At 36.7% G+C, this 20,958-nt stretch overlaps 1 long non-coding RNA gene across 1 annotated transcript; it reads right to left on the bottom strand.

Moving 5' to 3' along the window:
- Positions 1–4,558: 4,558 nt before the first annotated feature.
- LOC129658499 (uncharacterized) lies at positions 4,559–20,685 on the bottom strand. Its single transcript, XR_008717369.1, has 3 exons — positions 20,565–20,685; positions 12,138–12,275; positions 4,559–4,699 (listed from the first exon to the last, which is right to left on the bottom strand). It is a non-coding gene; the product is annotated as an uncharacterized LOC129658499 (long non-coding RNA).
- Between the last annotated feature and the right edge of the window lie 273 nt (positions 20,686–20,958).

Below are 20,958 nucleotides of genomic sequence, written 5' to 3'. Positions count from 1 at the left end.
TAATTATAGCATAATTATAAACAATAGAGTAAGTGATAATAGCAGAGGGCCAATCTGGTATAAGGATGTCAGAGATAGTAGAAAGAAAACTCCTAAGAAGATTAAATAAATCTGTATTTATCTTCTAAAGTGGAAATAGCTGTCCAATCTATGCAAGCGTGTTACTTTTCTTTAGATATTCCAAGAGGATGCAGCTTCACTGCTCACTCATTGTCTAATAATTTTGGGACGGGAAAGTTAGAAATAAAATTTCACCCATTCAGTTCTGCCCTAGTTCCTTTAAACAAAGACTATGAAGTAAAATGTGATGTTTATGTGAACATGTAAAGTTTACACATATTTCTATAAAAATACTTATTGGCAATGATACATTGAAATAAATGGAGAAGACAATGTTTAAGCAATTATTGATGCCTAAATAGAAGCTTTCTGAAGGAAAGTCTTTTGAAAAGTTGTAGCAGCTTTAAGAATAGGACTCAACTGAACACATGCTGTATAAAACAATGATATCTAGACAGTATATTCAATTAAAGTGTTATATAATAACCTTATACCATATTCCATATATTTCTTCATGTCAAAATGTCTGTGTATTACTTTACTGAAGCTAACATCTTTAGTATTCTTCCAGGTGAAAGCGTTAGTTGCTCAGTCATGTCCTACTCTTTGCCACGCTCTGGATTTTAGCCCCCCAGGCACCTCTGTCCGTGGAATTCTCCAAGCAAGAATACTGGAGTGGGTAGCCATTTCCTTCTCCAGGGGAATCTCCCCAACCCAGGGATTGAACCCCTGTCTCCTGCATTGCATGAAGATTCTTTACCACCTGAGCCACCAGAGAAGCCCCACACTACCAAATATAATACGGCAAGTTTCATTATTCTAGACAAGAAGATCTGTGTGTTAGCTGTGGATAGTAAAGCCAATCCATCATTATAATGATTCAATAGGCTGTGGCATTTTAGATTCACCAACTCTACAATTGTTGAATGGCTCTTTTGTATAAACTTCTTTCCTTTTCTTTAAACATTCTGAGCAACAATTCATCTTTAAGACACCCTGTCAGACAAACTACAGATATGTCTCTGTATGTAATGTTATAGAAAAGTTACTATCAAAAGCACTTCATAGTTAATTTTAATGTTATGATATAATCTAACAACAGCTTTTAGCTCTAAAATTGAAGTAAGGATTATTCTCAATTCATGATATGATGAGTAGAATAAAAACAATGTTGTACAAGTGACAGAAACCATGTCATACATAATGTGGGGTTCTATGATTTGATCAAGTTTTATCACTATGCAAGTGGGTCTAATAACTTGGATATTTTAAAGATTATTTCCTTTTTTATTTTAGCATTATTTCATCATGACTCCATATAAAACACAAAATACATATTTCTAAATTGTGTTTCCTGTGAAAGTGCTGCACTCAATATGCCAGCAAATTTGGAAAACTCAGCAGTGGCCACAGGACTGGAAAAGGTCCATTTTCATTCCAATCCCAAAGAAAGGCAATGCCAAAGAATGCTCAAACTACCACACAATTGTACTCATCTCACACGCTAGTCAAGTAATGCTCAAAATTCTCCAAGCCAGGCTTCAGCAATACGTGAACCGTGAACTTCCAGATGTTCAAGCTGGTTTTAGAAAAGGTAGAGGAACCAGAGATCAAATTGCCAACATCCGCCGGATCATGGAAAAAGCAAGAGAGTTCCAGAAAAACATCTATTTCTGCTTTATTGACTATGCCAAAGCCTTTGACTGTGTGGATCACAATAAACTGTGGAAAATTCTGAAAGAGATGGGAATACCAGACCACCTGACCTGCCTCTTGAGAAATCTATATGCAGGCTGGGAAGCAACTGTTAGAACTGGACATGGAACAACAGACTGGTTCCAAATAGGAAAGGGAATATGTGAAGGCTGTATATTGTCACTCTGTTTATTTAACTTACATGCAGAGTACGTCATGAGAAACGCTGGGCTGGAACAAGCACAAACTGGAATCAAGATTGCCGGGAGAATTATCAATAACCTCAGATATGCAGATGATACCACTGTAATGGCAGAAATGAAGACGAACAAAACCCCTCTTGATGAAAGTGAAAGAGGAGAGTGAAAAAGTTGGCTTAAAGCTCAACATTCAGAAAACGAAGATCATGGCTTCTGTTCCCATCACTTCATGGCAAATAGATGAGGAAACAGTAGAAACAGTGGCAGACTTTATTTCTTTGGGCTCCAAAATCACTGCAGATGGTGCTTGCAGCCATGAAATTAAAAGACACTTACTCCTTGGAAGGAAAGTTATGACCAACCTAGATAACATATTAAAAAGCAGAGACATTACTTTGCCAACAAAGGTCCGTCTAGTCAAGGCTATGGTTTTTCCAGTGGTCATGTATGGATGTGAGAGTTGAACTGTGAAGAAAGCTGAGTGACAAAGAATTGATGTTTTTGAACTGTGGTGTTGGAGAAGACTCTTGAGAGTCCCTTGGACTGCAAGGTGAACCAACCATTCCATTCTAAAAGAGATCGGTCCTGGGTGTTCATTGGAAGGACTGATGCTAGAGCTGAAACTCCAATATGTTGGCCACCTTATGCAAAGAGTTGACCCTGGAAAAGACCCTGATGCTGGGAGGGACTGGGGGCAGGAGGAGAAGGGGACAACAGAGGATGAGATGGCTGGATGCCATCACCGACTCGATGGACATGAGTTTGAGTAAACTCTGGGAGTTGGTGATGGACAGGGAGGCCTGGCATGCTGCGATTCATCGGGTCACAAAGAACCAGACACGACTGAGTGACTGAACTGTTTTTTAATATCATGGCTGCAACCACCATCTGAAGTGATTTTGGAGTCCCCAAAAATAAAATCTGCCACTGTTTCCACTGTTTCTTCATCTATTTGCCATGGAGTGATGGGACCAGTTGCCATGATCTTAGTTTTCTGAATGTTGAGCTTGAAGCCAACTTTTTCACTCTCCTTTTTCACTTTCATCAAGAGGCTCTTTAGTTCTTCTCATTTTCTGCCATAAGGGTGGTGTCATCTGCATATCTGAGGTTACTGATATTTCTCCTGGCAATCTTGATTCCAGCTTATGCTTTATCCAGCCCAGCATTTCTCATGATGTACTCTACAATAAGTTAAACAAGCAGGGTGACAATGTACAGCCTTGATGTACTCCTTTCCTTATTTGGAACCAGTCTGTTTTCCATGTCCAGTTCTAACTGTTGCTTCCTGACCTGCATACAGATTTCTCAAGAGGCAGGTCAGATGGTCTGGTATTCCCATCTCTTTCAGAATTTTCCACAGTTTATTGTGATCCACACAGTCAAAGGCTTTGCCATAGTCAATAAAGCAGAAGTAGATGTTTTTCTGGAACTTTCTTGCTTTTTTGATGATCCAACTACTGCTGCTAAGTTGCTTCAGTCATGTCCGACTCTGTGCAACCCCATAGATGGCAGCCCACCAGCTCCCCCGTCCCTGGGATTCTCCAGGCAAGAACACTGGAATGGGTTGCCATTTCCTTCTCCAGTGCATGAAAGTGAAAAGTGAAAGTGATCGACCCCATGGATGATCCAACAGATGTTGGCAATTTGATCTCTGCTTCCTCTGCCTTTTCTAAAAACAGCTTGAATATCTGGATGTTCACAGTTCACATATTGCTGAAGCCTGGCTTGGCGATTTTTGATCATTACTTTATAGCGTGTGAGGTAAGTGCAGTTATACTTAAATCTATAAATCATAATATAATTTTGTGTAATAGTAGCATTAAAAACAATAAAATCACTCTTTCCTACCTGTTCCCCTCCCCATCCTCCTGCAGCATTACTGCCCCCTGTGTAATGAGAGGCATCCTATGTGATATGACCTATATGCCACATAGAACACTTCCTATAATGATATAGGTCTGATGGTGAAAACCAGGATGTTTTTCTATGAAAATCTCACCTTGGTAGAATTTCTTAAAAGGGATGCTTTGTATACTATTGATGGGAATGTAAACTGTTATAGTCATTATGCAAACAGTAGGAGATTCTCAAAAAATTAAAAATAGAATTACCATATGATCCAGTAGGGCTTCCCTCATGGCTCAGATGGTAAAGAATCTGCCTGTAATGCAGAGACCTGGCCTTGATCCCTGGGTTGGGAAGATTCCCCTAGAGGAGGGCATAGCAACCCACTCCAGTATTCTTGCCTGGAGAATCCCCATGGACAGAGGAGCCTGGTGGGTTATAGTCCATGAGGTTTCTAAGAATCAGACATAACTGAGCAACTAATCACAGCACAATGCATGATCCAACAATCCTACTTCTGGAAATATATACAAAGGAAAAAATTTCATTATCCTGAGTACATATCTGTATTTCCATCTTCATGGCAGTGTTATTCAAAATAATAGAACTATGGAAACAACTTAAGTATCTGTCAACAAATTAATGGTTACAGAAAACGTGTTATATATATTAGAACAATGTTATTCAGCCTTAAAAAAAGGAGCTTGTCATTTGTGACGACGTTGGTGAACCTGTAGAATATTATGCTGAGTGTAATAAGCTATACAAATTAAGTATTGTATATTATCATTTATACATGAAATCTAAAATAAGTAGAGGGCTTCCATGGTGGCTCATCTGGTAAAGAATCTGGTGCAATGCAGGAGACCTGGGTTTGATCACTGGGTTGGGAAGATCCCCTGGAGAAAAAAAAGAGAAATAATCAAAAACAGATAATGTAAAAGTAATTGCCATGGTCTGAATGAGGGTGATGTAAAATAAGGAATGGTTGGTAAAATGTTGCAAACCTTCAGTTATAGGATGAATGAGGTCTGAGGTAGTTGGTAGTACTGTATTGCATAGTTGAAATGATTGAATTTACTAAGAGAGTATAACTTAAATGGTCTCACCAAGAAAAAATAAAGATAAATACATAAGGTGATGGATATGTTAATTAAATAGAATCCTTTCACAATGTATATGTATATCAAATCATCACATTATTCATTTTAAATATAATTTTATTTGTCAATTATACTTCATTAAAGCTGAAAAAATAAAGTTAAAAAAGGTGGGGCTGAATGTTTTATTCAATAACTGAATCCATGTTTAAATGTTACCTGACCTCAGGCACTACTACAAAGCCACAGTTATCAAGACAGTATGGTACTGGCACAAAGACAGAAATATTGATCAATGGAACCAAATAGAAAGCCCAGAGATAAATCCATGCACATATGGACACCTTATCTTTGACAAAGGAGGCAAGAATATACAATGGATTAAAAACAACGTATTTAACAAGTGGTGCTGGGAAAACTGGTCAACCACTTGTAGAAGAATGAAACTAGAACACTTTCTAACACCATACACAAAAATAAACTCAAAATGGATTAAAGATCTCAACGTAAGACCAGAAACTATAAAACTCCTAGAGGAGAACATAGGCAAAACACTCTCCGACATATATCACAGCAGGATCCTCTATGACCCACCTCCCAGAATATTGGAGATAAAAGCAAAAATAAACAAATGGGACCTAATTAAACTTAAAAGCTTCTGCACAACAAAGGAAACTATTAGCAAGGTGAAAAGGCAGCCTTCAGAATGGGAGAAAATAATAGCAAATGAAGCAACCGACAAACAACTAATCTAAAAAATATACAATCAACTCCTACAGCTCAACTCCAGAAAAATAAATGACCCAATCAAAAAATGGGCCAAAGAACTAAATAGACATTTCTCCAAAGAAGACATACAGATGGCTAACAAACACATGAAAAGATGCTCAACATCACTCATTATCAGAGAAATGCAAATCAAAACCACCATGAGGTACCATTTCACACCAGTCACAATGGCTGCGATCCAAAAGTCTACAAGCAATAAGTGCTGGAGAGGGTGTGGAGAAAAGGGAACCCTCTTACACTGTTGGTGGAAATGCAAACTAGTACAGCCACTATGGAGAACAGTGTGGAGATTCCTTAAAAAACTGGAAATAGAACTGCCTTATGATCCAGCAATCCCACTGCTGGGCATACACACTGAGGAAACCAGAAGGGAAAGAGACACGTGTACCCCAATGTTCATCGCAGCACTGTTTATAATAGGCAGGACATGGAAGCAACCTAGATGTCCATCAGCAGACGAATGGATAAGAAAGCTGTGGTACATATACACAATGGAGTATTACTCAGCCATTAAAAAGAATACATTTGAATCAGTTCTAATGAGGTGGATGAAACTGGAGCCTATTATACAGAGTGAAGTAAGCCAGAAAGAAAAACACCAATACAGTATACTAACGCATATATTTGGAATTTAGAAAGATGGTAACAATAACCCTGTATATGAGACAGCAAAAGAGACACTGATGTATAGAACAGTCTTATAGACTCTGTGAGAGAGGGAGAGGGTGGGGAGATTTGGGAGAATGGCATTGAAACATGTAGAATATCATGTATTAAATGAGTCACCAGTCCAGGTTCGATGCACCATACTGGATGCTTGGGGCTGGTGCACTGGGACGACCCAGAGGGAGGATATGGTGAGGAAGGAGGGAGGAGGGTTCAGGATGGGGAACACGAGTATACCTGTGGCGGATTCATTTCGATATTTGACAAAACTAATACAATATTGTAAAGTTTAAAAATAAAATAAAATTTAAAAAAAAAACTGAAAAAAAATGTAGTAGGTTATTCCTCTGTAAAACCCATTTTTCAGAACTAGATTTTCTTTTATTATTAAGATTCAGAACAAATTCAGATTCAGAAAAATGATTCAGAAGAAATTCAAAAAATTATTTAGGGAGGGATAAAGATAGCCATATGCACTAAAGTGAAATTAGTTGTCTATAAATAGGATTTTATTTATATGTAAAAGAAAATGTAGTTAAGAAACTGAAATAAGTGATTAAAGTGATGATACTCATGTGTATTACTGATAAATAAATTATTTAAAAAACTAAATAAGTACTTTTTACAATGTAAGTTTGTCATTCAGCTTGAACACACACTATGGATAGCAGTCAATATACATGATTGGGAATAAAACTGAGAGGTGCGGTTTTTGTCTCCATGCACTTGCAATCTTGTGAGAGATGTTTTTTTTTTTTTCCCCAAAAGTATTCAAGCAGTAATTAACTAAATGTAACTTTTGTAAATACCATGAAAAAAAGTATAGGATATTGTGGTGTCTGTAACAGGGATTCTGATCTATTGCTTGAAGTTTTAAAGCAAAATATTTTATATTTTCTAATAGTTTTCCTGCACTCAATACTTAGGCTGCACTCAATATGCCAGCTAATTTGGAAAACTGAGCAGAGGCCACAGGACTGGAAAAGGTCAGTTTGTATTCCAATCCCAAAGAAAGGCAGTGCCAAAGAATCCTCAAACTACTGCATAATTGCACTCATCTCACATGCTAGCAAAGTACTGATAAAAAATATTCAAAGCCAGGTTTCAACAGTACATAAACCATGAACTTCCAGATGTTCAAGCTGGATTTAGAAAAGGCAGAGGAACCAGAGATCAAATTGCCAACATCCACTGGATCATCGAAAAAGCAAGAGAGTTCCAGAAAAACCTCTACTTCTGCTTCATTGATGATGCCAAAGCCTTGACTGTGTGGATCACAAGAAACTGTGGAAAATTCTGAAAGAGATGGGAATACCAGACCACCTGACCTGCCTCCTGAGAAATCTGTATGCAGGTCGAGAAGCAATAGTTAAAACTGGACATGGAACAACAGACTGGTTACATATAGGGAAAGGAGTATGTCAAGGCTGTGTATTGTCACCCTGCTTATTTAACTTTTATGCAGAGTACATCATGGGAAATAATGGACTGGATGAAGCACAAACTGGAATCAAGATTGCTGGGAGAAATATCAATAACCTCAGATATGCAAATGACACACCCTCATAGCAGAAAGTGAAGAACTATAGAGCCTCTTGATGAAAGTGAAAGAGGAGTGAAAATTTGGCTTAAAACTCAACATTCAGAAAACTATGGGCATCTGTTCCCATCACTTCGTGTAAAATAGATGGAGAAACAGTGGAAACAGTGACCTACTTTATTTTGGGGGGTTCCAAAATCACTTCAGATAGTGACTGCAACCATGAAATTAAAAGATGGTTGCTCCTTGGAAGAAAAGCTATGACCAACCTAGACAGCATATTCAAAAGCAGAGACATCACTTTGCCAACAAAGGTCCATCTAGTCCAAGCTATGGTTTTTCCAGTAGTCATTTTTGGATGTGAAAGTTGTTCTATAAAGAAAGCTGAGCACCGAAGAATTGATGCTTTTGAACTGTGGTGTTGGAGAAGTCTCTTGAGAGTCCCTTGGACTGCAAAGAGATCAAACCAGTCCATCCTAAAGGGAATCAGTCATGAATATTCATTGGAAGGACTTATGCTGAAGCTGAAACTCCAATACTTTGGCCATCTGATGCAAAGAACTGACTTATTGGAAAAGACCCTGATGCTGGGAAAGATTGAAGGCAGGAGGGGAAGGGGATGACAGAGGATGAGATGGTTGGATGGCATCACCAACTCAATGGACATGAGCTTGAGTAAACTTTGGGAGTTGGTGATGGACAGGGAGGCCTGATGTGCTGCAGTCCGTGTTGTCTCAAAGAGTTGGACACAACTGAGCAACTGAACTGAACTGAATACTTTTCCAGCTTCCTGTGAGTACTTTATATTTCTAAACATTTCTGAATGTCTCAGTGTTTGCTTTGATTGTCCATCTACTTTTGCCAAGAGCCTTTCTGTCACACAGACTCATTGATGGCGTTTGCTACTTAATAACATGGACAACAGTGATTAGTCTTTAAAAATATTCTCAAGTTATTTTATTTTAAACACAAATGATTTTTTAAAACATAATTTTGGGAGGTTTACAGCTTTGCTATACACTTATCCAAAAGGGAATTTATAAGTAAAATGCTGACACAATCAATACTATAAAAGCATGAACAGCCTTTGGCTGTAAAAATGCTTATGATTGCTTTCGCTTCCTTTGCAGAGTGTGTGTTACACAGAACTGCTACATTAGAAGCAGTTGTGGTGGCAAATAATAGTGCCTTACATAGGATTCTTATCTGCTCATCATATGCTATTTTTATGTTATTGCTGAAACTTCTCCTATACTTAAAATGGCATTCACTTTATTTCCACTCAGGGAAGATAGTGTGTAATAAGCAATCTCAATTAAGCTGAACTTAAACATGTCCAACTTTTCAATAGAGTAATAAATTGGATTTGACAGCAATTGACTTTGACATGTGCTGTCACACCTTACCAAACCAAAGGCATTTTGCCGCATGTATAAGCCATTTGGAATCTGAATGGAAAACTTGCCAAGAGATTTTAAGGAAATTCAAGAACCTGTCTGAAATAATGCAGTTAGGTAAATTTTCTGCCGAAAGGCATTCTACTGTCTTTGTTACATGATGAGAAAGTAACAAGCATGAGTTTAGGAGGCCTGGAGGGAAACAGATGGCTCCCCTATGGGCTTCCCTGATAGCTCAATTGGTAAAGAATCCACCTGCAATGCAGGAGACCCCGGTTCAATTCTTGGGTCGAGAAGAGACACTGGAGAAGTGATAGGCTACCCATTCCAGTATTCTTGGACTTCCCTTCTGGTTCAGCTGGTAAAGAATCCACCTGCAATTCAGGAGACCTGAGTTTGACCCCTGGGTTAGGGAGATCCCCTGGAGAAGGAAAAGGCTACCCACGCCAGTATTCTGGCCTAGATATTCCATGGACTATATAGTGCATGGGGTTGCAAAGAGTTGGACACGACTGAGTGGATTTCACTTTCCTGTGAAAAGAGAATGAAGACTAGTGCCTGATGGTCCAGATTGCATTGATAAAAAGTAGCCTGGATTTCTAGAAGTCAAACAGTTTGCATCTACCAACAATCTTAGCAATACACAACTTGTAAACTAGGTCGTTCAGTTGTAAAGTTTATCTGTTAAAGATGGCAGTGCTTACTGATAAGCTAAATTTTGTTTCTTTGATACAAACTTCAGTCAATGTTTGGAGTTTTAGGATGCTTCCCCCCCACCCCCACGAAGAATGTATTGTCATTGTCCCTAAGTTCCCTACAAATCAAATCTGAGGATGTTGTATGTGTATGGAAGTAACATGATGTTATATATTCACTCTAAGGTATTTAGATTCAAAGACAGCTAGTATGACAGGGACACAGGAGAACAGAAAGTCTGAAAACAAGGGTGTTATTTGAAATTTTATGAATGGCAACTGTATATACATCAGACATTTACACCAGGCAAGATACCAGAGAATTCTCTTAGAAAGAAGTGGAGAGGGAGGGCTCCTTATAAGAGATAGAATGGTTAGTTTTAATGCTACACTTCAAAGTCCTCTAATTCTGCTCTTTAGAGGACTCCAGCATCTTCTTATCCAAACATGGAGCTGTCCATCCATAGATCTGTAGCTCTCTATCATTATTCCCGTCCTCTAATTCTAAACTATGACTGGAAGGACAAATCACCAGATATTTGAAATGGATGAAATAAAAATGTAACTTAGCCTGCCACACAGGAAAATGGATCTAGACAAAACTGAAATAGTTTAGCAAAGAAAATTGTTTTATTCGTGAATACATGTGTGCATGCACAGACATACCACAGACCCGTGTGCTCTGGGATTCTCTGAGATATTTGATAACCTGGTGTATCTAAGAACATACATATGATACAAAACTAGGTAAAATATTTGGAATTTAAAGCCAAAATAGTGTCTTAGAATGCAAATAGAGTCATAAAGTTCAAGGAAAAATGATAATTTAGAGGGTGTTGTTTTATGATACTGGCTCTCAGGCTAATTTGATAAATATCTACAAGTATCTTTTAGTGAAAACAATCAAATCTACTTCTTAACAGCCAACAGAGCAATAAAGGAGGAGCAAAAGCAATGCTTTTTTTCATGCACATTTTCTTATTTATCAGTGAAGTCTCACACAGATCTAGCTACATGAATGTTGATAAACTATTAAAAAAAAGTTAAAATTTATTTTTATCATTATATGCTCAGAAAGTTAGGCAAAGACTTTTTTAAACTTTATTCATCAAGATAACATGAATAGGTTTCTTGTCTTCCACTTAATAAAAGTTGGACACGACTGAAGCGACATAGCACCCATGCACTTTTAAATGCTAAGTGAGCAAATGACATTCACAAACCAAATCCAGCCATTACCTGTTTTTGTAAACAAAGTTTTATTAGAATACTGCATCTCCATTCAGTTATTTTATTGTCATTTGCTGCTTTTGGAGCAGGAAATGGGCACTAACTCCAGTATTTCTTTCCTGGAAAATCCCATGGACAGAGGAGCCTGACGGATGACAGTTCATAGGATCGCAAAGAGTTGGACATGACTGAATTTTTCTGCTTTTGTGCTACAGTGGCAGAGTTTAGTAGCTGTAACAGATACCATATAGTTTGCCAAGCTGAAAATATTTATTATCTGGGCCTTTAAAAAAAAAATTCGCTAACCCTTGAAACACAACTGTGGTTCTCAAAACGTGGTCCCTAGACTGATAACATTAGCATTACCTGGAAATTTCTTAGAGAAAAATCTTGGGCCCTAGCCAAAAGAACTGAATCAGGAATTTTGAGGGTAAAGCCTAGCAGTCTGTTATAACTAGTTTTGTGAGTGATTCTAATGCACACTCAAGGTGAAGAATCATTGTTTAGAACAGGGGCTAGGGAACTATGACCTTTGGGTTAAATATGGCCCTCCTCCTTTTTTTTTTTTTTCATATGCTTCAAGTTAAGAATGGTTTTTACATTATCTTAATGATTGAAAAAAAATCAAGAGTAGTATTTTATGACTCTTGCAATGAATGTTTCAGTATATACAAATAAAGTTATATTAGAACACAGTCATATTCAATTTGCTTATATATTTTCTATGGGTGCTTTTGCATTACAATGGCAGATGTGAGTAGCTGTAGCAGAGACCATATAACTTACAAAGACTAGTATGTTTGCCATCTGGCACTTTATTCATAAATCTGTAAACTTCTGGCTTAAGCACTCATCAAAAGGCAATTTGTAGTATCATTGAATAGTAGGAAAATAAGGAACCTCAGGGATTAAAATTTTACCTGTTGAGGTGAACTCCCTCTGCCAAGACACTCTCAAGCACCAGTGTGAAATCAGAGGTGTGGAAACATCTGGAAAGTACTGAGATGTCAGAAGCCAAGGTTCTCTATCCATGTGGGCTTCTCAGCTCCTGAGAAGAACTGGGAAGAAACAAATCAGGTAGAGAAAAACAACAACTAAGCAAATAAGAAGTAAGGAAAAAAAGAGGGAAAAATAGCAATACCGGCATGAATTAAGATCTGTCACTTCTGAAACGTGATTCTGAAGAGTGGAGGTACACTAGCTGTAAATTCTTGATTTTCATTCTCTTTTCCAAACTTTATTGCTTCCACCAAAAAGCCTGTTAGGAGGCCAGTGGGACACATCTCAAAACTATCTGATCCTGTTTTGACTCTTAACGAGGATTATGCATAAAAATTAATCATTTTTAAAGTAAAGTATATGAAACTTAAAAAAAACTAATGAACAAGTGATGTGAATTAATCCTACCCTGCCAGATCCAAGCTAACAAAAACTTCTTGGTAATAAATTTACAGCATTTGAACTTAAATTCCTAAGAATTTCACATGCATCCATTGCTCGTCTTGTACTTGTATATAATGGTTGCTATGGGTGACCTAGAAATGAAACCAATCACAGCACTGTAATTTAGAACTAAAACAGCTGGCAAAAATCTTTCCTCTCAGAGCGTGTTGTCAGAGAAGTAAATGAAAAGGTCGGGAGACTTTTCATTTGCTTCTGTGATAACACAGACTACCTGAACTAAGGAACATATTAATGTTTCCTCTGAAGCTTTCTATTATGTGTCAAGGGCCCTATTCCAGAATATCACAGTGGAGCTGATAGAAAAAGACAGATGATAGAATGAAACAGTTGGTCCTAACACAAAATAATCAGGCATCTTTATATTTCCACTTTACATTATAACAGGAAAGCTGATTAGATTCTGTGGTTTTACCTAAAAATAAACCTAGCTCAGAGGGAAGGTTTTTGTCTATGTACACCGATTTTTATTATAAAAGAATTTCTTTTAAAGGCACAGGCACATCTTCACATGATATGCTTAGTGCTTCTTATATTAAAACCCAAGGAGCTCCCAAAGAGAGCGCCCACATGTTACTTCATATGTTTCAAATATTATAGTAATGAAGTTTGTCTTAAAAGAAATCTGCATTTGAGTTTTTTTTCATGTTGACCTATTGCAAAACAAAAATGAAACCCATACAACTATGGAAAAATACGCTTACTATTAAAAAAATTATAAAACTGCATTTAAATCTAGAGTACTGATTCTACTAAACAGACTCTTCTCATAGAATTAAAAATTCATGTAATAAATATAAGGCAGCTTTAGACTGTACCTTCCAATGTCCACTCAAGCCATGGTCTTTTGGTTAATAGTATGTTTGCATGTATTGCAAGCTCAGTCACTCAGTTGTGTCCAATTCTTTGCAACCACATGGACTGTAGCCCACCAGGCTCCTCTGTCCTTGGGATTCTCCAGGCAAGAATACTGGAGCGGGTTGCCATTTCCTTCTCCAGGAGATCTTCCTGACCCAGGGATTGAACGCACATCTCCTGAACTGGCAGGCAGATTCTTTATCACTGTATGTTTCTAGTAGTTAAAAGGAAAAAAACCAATAAAAGAATGTTGTAATTTTAAAATCACTATAAAGAAAGCTGCATAAACATGGTTTATACATTCAATATTAGATAAATTTCAGGTATGATACATATACATAAAAGATAAATCTTTAAATGCACTATACAAAAATATAGATGAACACCTGGGAAAAGATAGAATAGGAATTCTTTCTAATTATGACTCAAAATTCAGAAGTCATAAAAATAAAGATTGATAAATATAGCTTCAAAAACAATAAAAATCTATATCATCAAAGCACCATAACAAAAGTCAGAAGACAAGTAATAAATTCTGTATTAAAAACATTTCATATTGCAAAGAAATAATCTCTCTAACATATAATGGTCAGAAATTTAAAATGATAAAGTAAAAAGAGATGATCAAATATACAGTATAAGGAAGATAAACAGACAATTCAGAGAAATGGCAAAAAATATACAACAGGATGCTCATCTTATCATGATAGGAGAAATACAAGTTGAAATGATACAGAGATTCCATTCCCATCCTCATCAACATGTTGAAAATTCTGAAGCTTGATGTCACACCCGGTTGGTAAAGCAAACAGTCTTACCCAGCTGGTAATTCTGTAAATGATATAACTGCCTAGAAGAGTGGCTCTTAAGGGGAAGTGATTTTATTCTCTCATTTGGGCTTCCCAGGTGGCACAGTGTAAAGAATTTGCCTGCCAACGTAGGAGATGCGGGTTCAATTCCTGGGTCAGGAAGATCCCCCAGAGAAGGAAATGGCAGCCCACTCCACTATTCTTGACTAGAAAATTCCATGGACAGAGGAGCCTGGCAGGCTACAGTTCATGGGATCACAAAAGTCAAATATGACTGACTGCACACACACACACATACACACAGGGAACATTTGGCAATATCTGGAGACATTTTTGGTATCACAAACATAACAGAGCAGAGTAGTGGAAAGGGGGAAATGGTTATGGTGGGGAGGAGGGGAGGTGCTACCGACATCTAATGTGGCCATGGATGCTGCTCATCTAAGAACGTACAGGACAGTCTTCCACAACAAAGAACGATCTAATTCAAATGATCAATAGAGTTGATGTTCAAAAACCTTGTTGCAGATTAGAATGTCATAATATTGCTCAAATATTATATAGTATAGGCTTCATATGTAGAAATTTATCCTCCAGTTTCAGACAAATGCAATAAAAGAGTAAACACACAGAGTTATTCAGTAAAGTGTGGTATGGAATAGAAAAAAAAGTAAACAATCACAACATTCATCATTCAGAACCAGTTAAATTGTGATGCATACATACATGACTATAAATGAATGGAGATGCTGTCTATATTTCTCTAAAGAATTGTCTCCAAGATACCTTACTAAGCAAAACAAAAAAACAAAATACTGATCCGTGGTTTATAATATGGTAACCTGGATATTGGAAAAAAAGAAAGAAGCATATATATTCATATCATTTCTGTTTTTATGACATGATCATTTAGATCAAGGCAAGCAGGATATTTGTTTCAGTTTCATCAAATGTTTTAGAAGTGAAAACCAATGATATCTCTTTATGAATGAGAGCGATGATCAGTTATTTGCTGAAATTTGTCCCTTTAGTGTAAAATATGGAAAAGAAAATATTTCTAAAGAATTATTAATACGTAGAACAAAATGGTTGCTTCAGTCATGTCTGACACTTTGCAACTTTAGCCGGCTGGGCTTCTCTGTCCATGAGATTCTCCAGGCAAAAATACGGGAGTGGGTTGCCATGCCCTTCTCCCGGGGATCTTCCTGATCCAGGGATTGAAGTTGCATCTCTTATGTCTCTTGCATTGGCAGGTGCGATCTTTACCACAAGCGTCACCTCGAAGCCTAGAACTAGACAGTAAAGAGGAATAAATAATAACTGAAGGAGCACATCAGGTTTTTGGCTATGTTATCCACCCAAGCAAACCATAATTAGGTTTTGTTTTACACACACTGGGCCAGTGCCCAGTGGTTGTTCCGTGCATCTTAATAGGAAACTGATTTGTCTGGACAGCTGAGTGGGAAAACTTGAAACACTACTCTAAGCAATTGTAAAATATCCAAATAAAAGGGAGGAAAAGAGGCAACTGTGAATAATTCTAGATAATATGGAATGGAATTTTAAATCTGTGAAAATCATCAATTAAAATACAGGCAGATCTTCTAATAGTAATTATTTTTAACATTAGCCACAATCAGTGAGAAAATAATAGAGTGATTTTTCTTCACAGTTCCAACTTCCAGGATCCACTGCTGTGTAGTGTGTCTTCCAAGCCTTAATAAGAAATATGATGATAAATTGCCCCTGCTAATGTTTTTAAGGCAGCCAAGATTAGAAGATAGAGTTCTTGTTAATAGCTATATATTATATGGAAGAAATCTGAGCATGCAGCGAATGACAAAAGAGCTGCTATCACTTTTGATAGATACTGTCCAAGCTGTACTTATTTTTTTTTTTAGACCTTGATTTCAATATTGTTCCAAAATAGAAACGTTAATCTCCTCCCTCTTATTTCCAGTCCCCCAAGGTAAGCTGCCTCATACCTGTGTTTTTAGTTGCCTGTTCCATCAAAGGATTTAGTACTTTTTTAAGATTTGAGTTATTGAGGCAAATGTATTTATTGTAATAATTAAAATTCAGGGACAATAAAATTAAAATCATGGCACATGTTAATTATCCTGCCTTCAGTGATAGTGTGGAAAAATTTTCTTATTTCATCACATTATGTTGATGTCTAGCTGACAATTATGTGTGATCACATGACAAGACAATATAAATTCACTTGCTATACTTTTTAAAGGAAAGAGACTTTAGGATTTGAGAAATCTAAAAGAGCATCTATAATAATGATTGTTTAAAATGCTACCAACATCTTCTTACTAATCTGTAACTATGATCTACTATTGTCTTTATCTAATAACTAAAACTAAGTCTGAAAACAAATATTTTAATACCTTAGATTTACCCGTAATTAATACTGCCTAGATATTGTTCAGCTTGATTCTGCTGACACATTTATCGCAGAGGCTGTCTTTGAAACCAGAGAGAAGAAGATGGTATCTTCAAAGTGGACAGCCTACAGCACATGCAGAGAGTTACTCAAGCCAACAAATCCCCATTATGTCTTTTACAAATTATAATAATAGCTACTCTAAATTACCATATTACTAGAAACAGGAAAGAAAGGATGCTAAAATATTTTAAACTCCGGGAAGATTTTCTTCTCAGCAGGAATTATGTTGCAATTCATTTACTGCACGAAATGTGTTATTTATTTCCTTTTGATATATTTACTGATAGCAAAGCTATCCTACTGCCAGAATCTTCTATAGTAGAAGGCATCCTCTGTTACTTAAGCATGCCGCCTGAGCTAGAAGTATCTTTTTAAACATTGTTAGACAGCCTAGGTTTCCTCTGTGAAGTCTATAGACTAACACCAAGGAGCTGATATTTAGCTAACAAATTTTCTCTGAGATGAATGATTTGAGTCAAGTGGCATAAAATGACTTCAAAGTGTTCAGAAATTGAATCCAAGAATCAAACTGCTGAACAGCAGCCTTCTGGGCCTGTTTTATATCCATGTCAAAAGTTCAACTTTTCTTTAACTGGAAAATTTGAGACTAATGCTCTGCATGGTAATTCCTGTAGTCTTAATTATTCTATCAAGTCCAATTACAAATTGAGGTTTTCAAGGACCAGAAAGCTCTGATATTAAAAGAACAGATTAGGAGAACAACTAAATGTATAAACTATTTATATTCTAGGAACCTTGCTGTACAGAATCTTATATCAGTTACCCACAATATCTGGATTGCCTGATGATAGTAAAATTACAAAGTTAACAAACTGATTATACAATCTCTCTTGTTTTATTTTTTTTATTTTCATACTGTTTACTTTTCAAATTAAAATTTTAGTTGAGGTAATTGTACATTCACATGAAATTAAGAGATATAGAGGAATCATGTATTGTTCACCCTGTTCTCTCCAATGATAAAATCCCACAAAACTGTAGTACAGAATATTGACATGGACACAATTCTTTGATCTTGTTCAGATATTACTAGTTAACATGCATTCATTTGTGTAATCACCATCACAGTGATGACAAAAAGCAGTTTTCTTGTCACAAGGATCTCTTGTGCTGCCCCTTTGTAACTATATCTACCTCCTTGGACAACCCTCATCCCTAACCCCTGGCAACCACTAATCTGTTCTTCATCTGTATAATTTTGTCATTCTAGCAATGTTATATAAATGGAATCACATAATAGGTAGACTTTGGGGATTGGCTTTTCTCACTCTGCATAAATTTCTGAAGACACGTCCAGGTTGTTTCAAGTGTCAGTGGCTTGTTCCTTCTCACTGCTGAGTAGTATTCCATGATATGGATGGCCTCATCTGTTTAACAATTTACCCATTGAAGGACATTTGGGTTGTTTCTAGTTTGGGGCTACTACAAGTAGAGTTTCTGTGAATATTAACATGCAGGTGCCTATGTACACATAAGTTTTATTTGCCTTAGATAAATGCCCGAGAATGCAACTGCTGGATCACATGGTAATTGCACATTTAGTTTTATCAGAATTTGACAAACTATTTGCCAGAGTGTTTGTACCATTTTAAAGTTCTTTTAGCAATGCATGATCCAGTTTCTCCACATTTTCTCCAGCATTTGGTGTCATTTTTAAAAATTTTAGTCATTTCAATAGCTAGGCAGTGATAGCTCATTGAAATTTTCATTTGCATTTCTATAATATGTAATGATGTCAAACATCTATTTATGTACTTATTAACCACCTAAACATATTATTCTATGAAATGTCAGTTCATGTCTTTTTGTTTTTCCATTTTCTAATTGGATTGTCTATTTTCTCATCATTAAATTTTAGAATTGTAGATACTAGTTGTAGAAACTAGTCTTTTATCAGCTATGTGGTTTGCAAATATCTTTTTTTTTATTTTTTTTTAATTTTTTTTAAAATTTTATTTTATTTTTAAACTTTACATAACTGTATTAGTTTTGCCAAATATCAAAATGAATCTGCCACAGGTATACATGTGTTCCCCATCCTGAACCCTCCTCCCTCCTCCCTCCCCATTCCATCCCTCTGGGTCATCCCAGTGCACCAGCCCCAAGCATCCAGTATCGTGCATCGAACCTAGACTGGCAACTCGTTTCATACATAATATTTTACATGTTTCAATGCCATTCTCCCAAATCTTCCCACCCTCTCCCTCTCTCACAGAGTCCATAAGACTGTTCTATACATCAGTGTCTCTTTTGCTGTCTCGTACACAGGGTTATTGTTACCATCTTTCTAAATTCCATATATATGTATTAGTATACTGTATTGGTGTTTTTCTTTCTGGCTTACTTCACTCTGTATAATAGGCTCCAGTTTCATCCACCTCATTAGAACTGATTCAAATGTATTCTTTTTGATGGCTGAATAATACTCCATTGTGTATATGTACCACAGCTTTCCCATCCATTCATCTGCTGATGGACATCTAGGTTGCTTCCATGTCCTGGCTATTATAAACAGTGCTGCGATGAACATTGGGGTACACGTGTCTCTTTCCCTTCTGGTTTCCTCAGTGTGTATGCCCAGCAGTGGGATTGCTGGATCATAAGGCAGTTCTATTTCCAGTTTTTTAAGGAATCTCCACACTGTTCTCCATAGTGGCTGTACTAGTTTGCATTCCCATCAACAGTGTAAGAGGGTTCCCTTTTCTCCACACCCTCTCCAGCATTTATTACTTGTAGACTTTTGGATCGCAGCCATTCTGACTGGTGTGAAATGGTACCTCATAGTGGTTTTGATTTGCATTTCTCTGATAATGAGTGATGTTGAGCATCTTTTCATGCATTTGTTAGCCATCTGTATGTCTTCTTTGGAGAAATGTCTATTTAGTTCTTTGGCCCATTTTTTTCAAAGTTAAATTTTAGAATTGTAGATACTAGTTGTAGAAACTAGTCTTTTATCAGCTATGTGGTTTGCAAATATCTTATCCCAATATGTAGCTTATCTTTTCATCTTTTGAACAGAGGAAATGGCTCCATCCCATTTCACATAAGAAAAGTCTTTAACTTTGATGAGATCCAATGTGTCAATTTATGGATTACACTTTTGGTTGTCAAGTCTAAAAATTATCTGCCTAGTCCAAGATAATATTTTCTCTTTTTGTCCCCTAAAATGTACGTTTAAATCTAGGAGACTTTTGAGTTAAATTTTGTTTTAACTGTGAGGTTTACATGAAAGATTACTTTTGTATCTGTGGATGACTAAATGTTCTAGCATCATTTATTTAAAGGGCTTATATTTCCTCTATTAGCTGGGCATTGTAACTTTGTAAAAAATTAGTAGAGTATATTTATGTGGGTTTATTTCTAGATTATTTTTTCTATTAATTTGTGTGTCTACCATTCCATTATTATGACACATCTTGATGCCTCTATATACAGGTAAGCCTTAGTAAGGGTTAGACTGATTCCTCCCACTTTATTTACCCTTTTCAAGATTGTTTTAGCTATTCTAGAGCCTGTTCCTTTGTATATAAAATTTAGGATAAGCTCTTCTATGTCTACAAGAAACCCCCCCAAAAAAAGACACAATAAAAATCAGAAATAAAAAATCTCAATGAATAAAACAAAATTAGTTCAGCTAATTTTATAAATGATATCAGAGAATACATAGTGTCTTAGTCTGCTCAAACTATGTTACAAAATACCATAGACTGGGTGGTTTAGACTATAGAAATTTATTTTCTCACAGTTTTGAAGACTGGAAGTTCAAGGTCAAGGTGCCAGCAAGATTGATGTCTTGTGAGAGCTCTCCTGTTGGGTTGCAAACGGCTGCCATCTCACTGTGTGCTCACGTGGTCTTTTCTTGTTAGTGCAGGGAGGGCAAAAGCACTCTTTCCTGTCTGTTTTTATAAGGACACAAATCCCATGGGATCAAAGCCCCACCCACTGTTAGGACCTCTTTTCACTACTTCCTTGAAGGTATTATTTCCAAATATAGCCGCCTTGAGAGGTAGGGCTTCAGTGCTTGAAGGACACAAACATTCGGTCTATAGCAGATAGAATAAGCAAAGAACTCTGGAAGGTCTGTAACGATTGCTGTCACTTTTGTGATGTACGCGGGGGACACTCCTAAATGTTTTA

This window comes from Bubalus kerabau, chromosome 8 (assembly GCF_029407905.1).
Source record: "Bubalus kerabau isolate K-KA32 ecotype Philippines breed swamp buffalo chromosome 8, PCC_UOA_SB_1v2, whole genome shotgun sequence".
Classification (NCBI taxonomy): Eukaryota; Metazoa; Chordata; class Mammalia; order Artiodactyla; family Bovidae; genus Bubalus; species Bubalus kerabau.
This window is presented reverse-complemented; position numbering and strand designations above follow the sequence as displayed.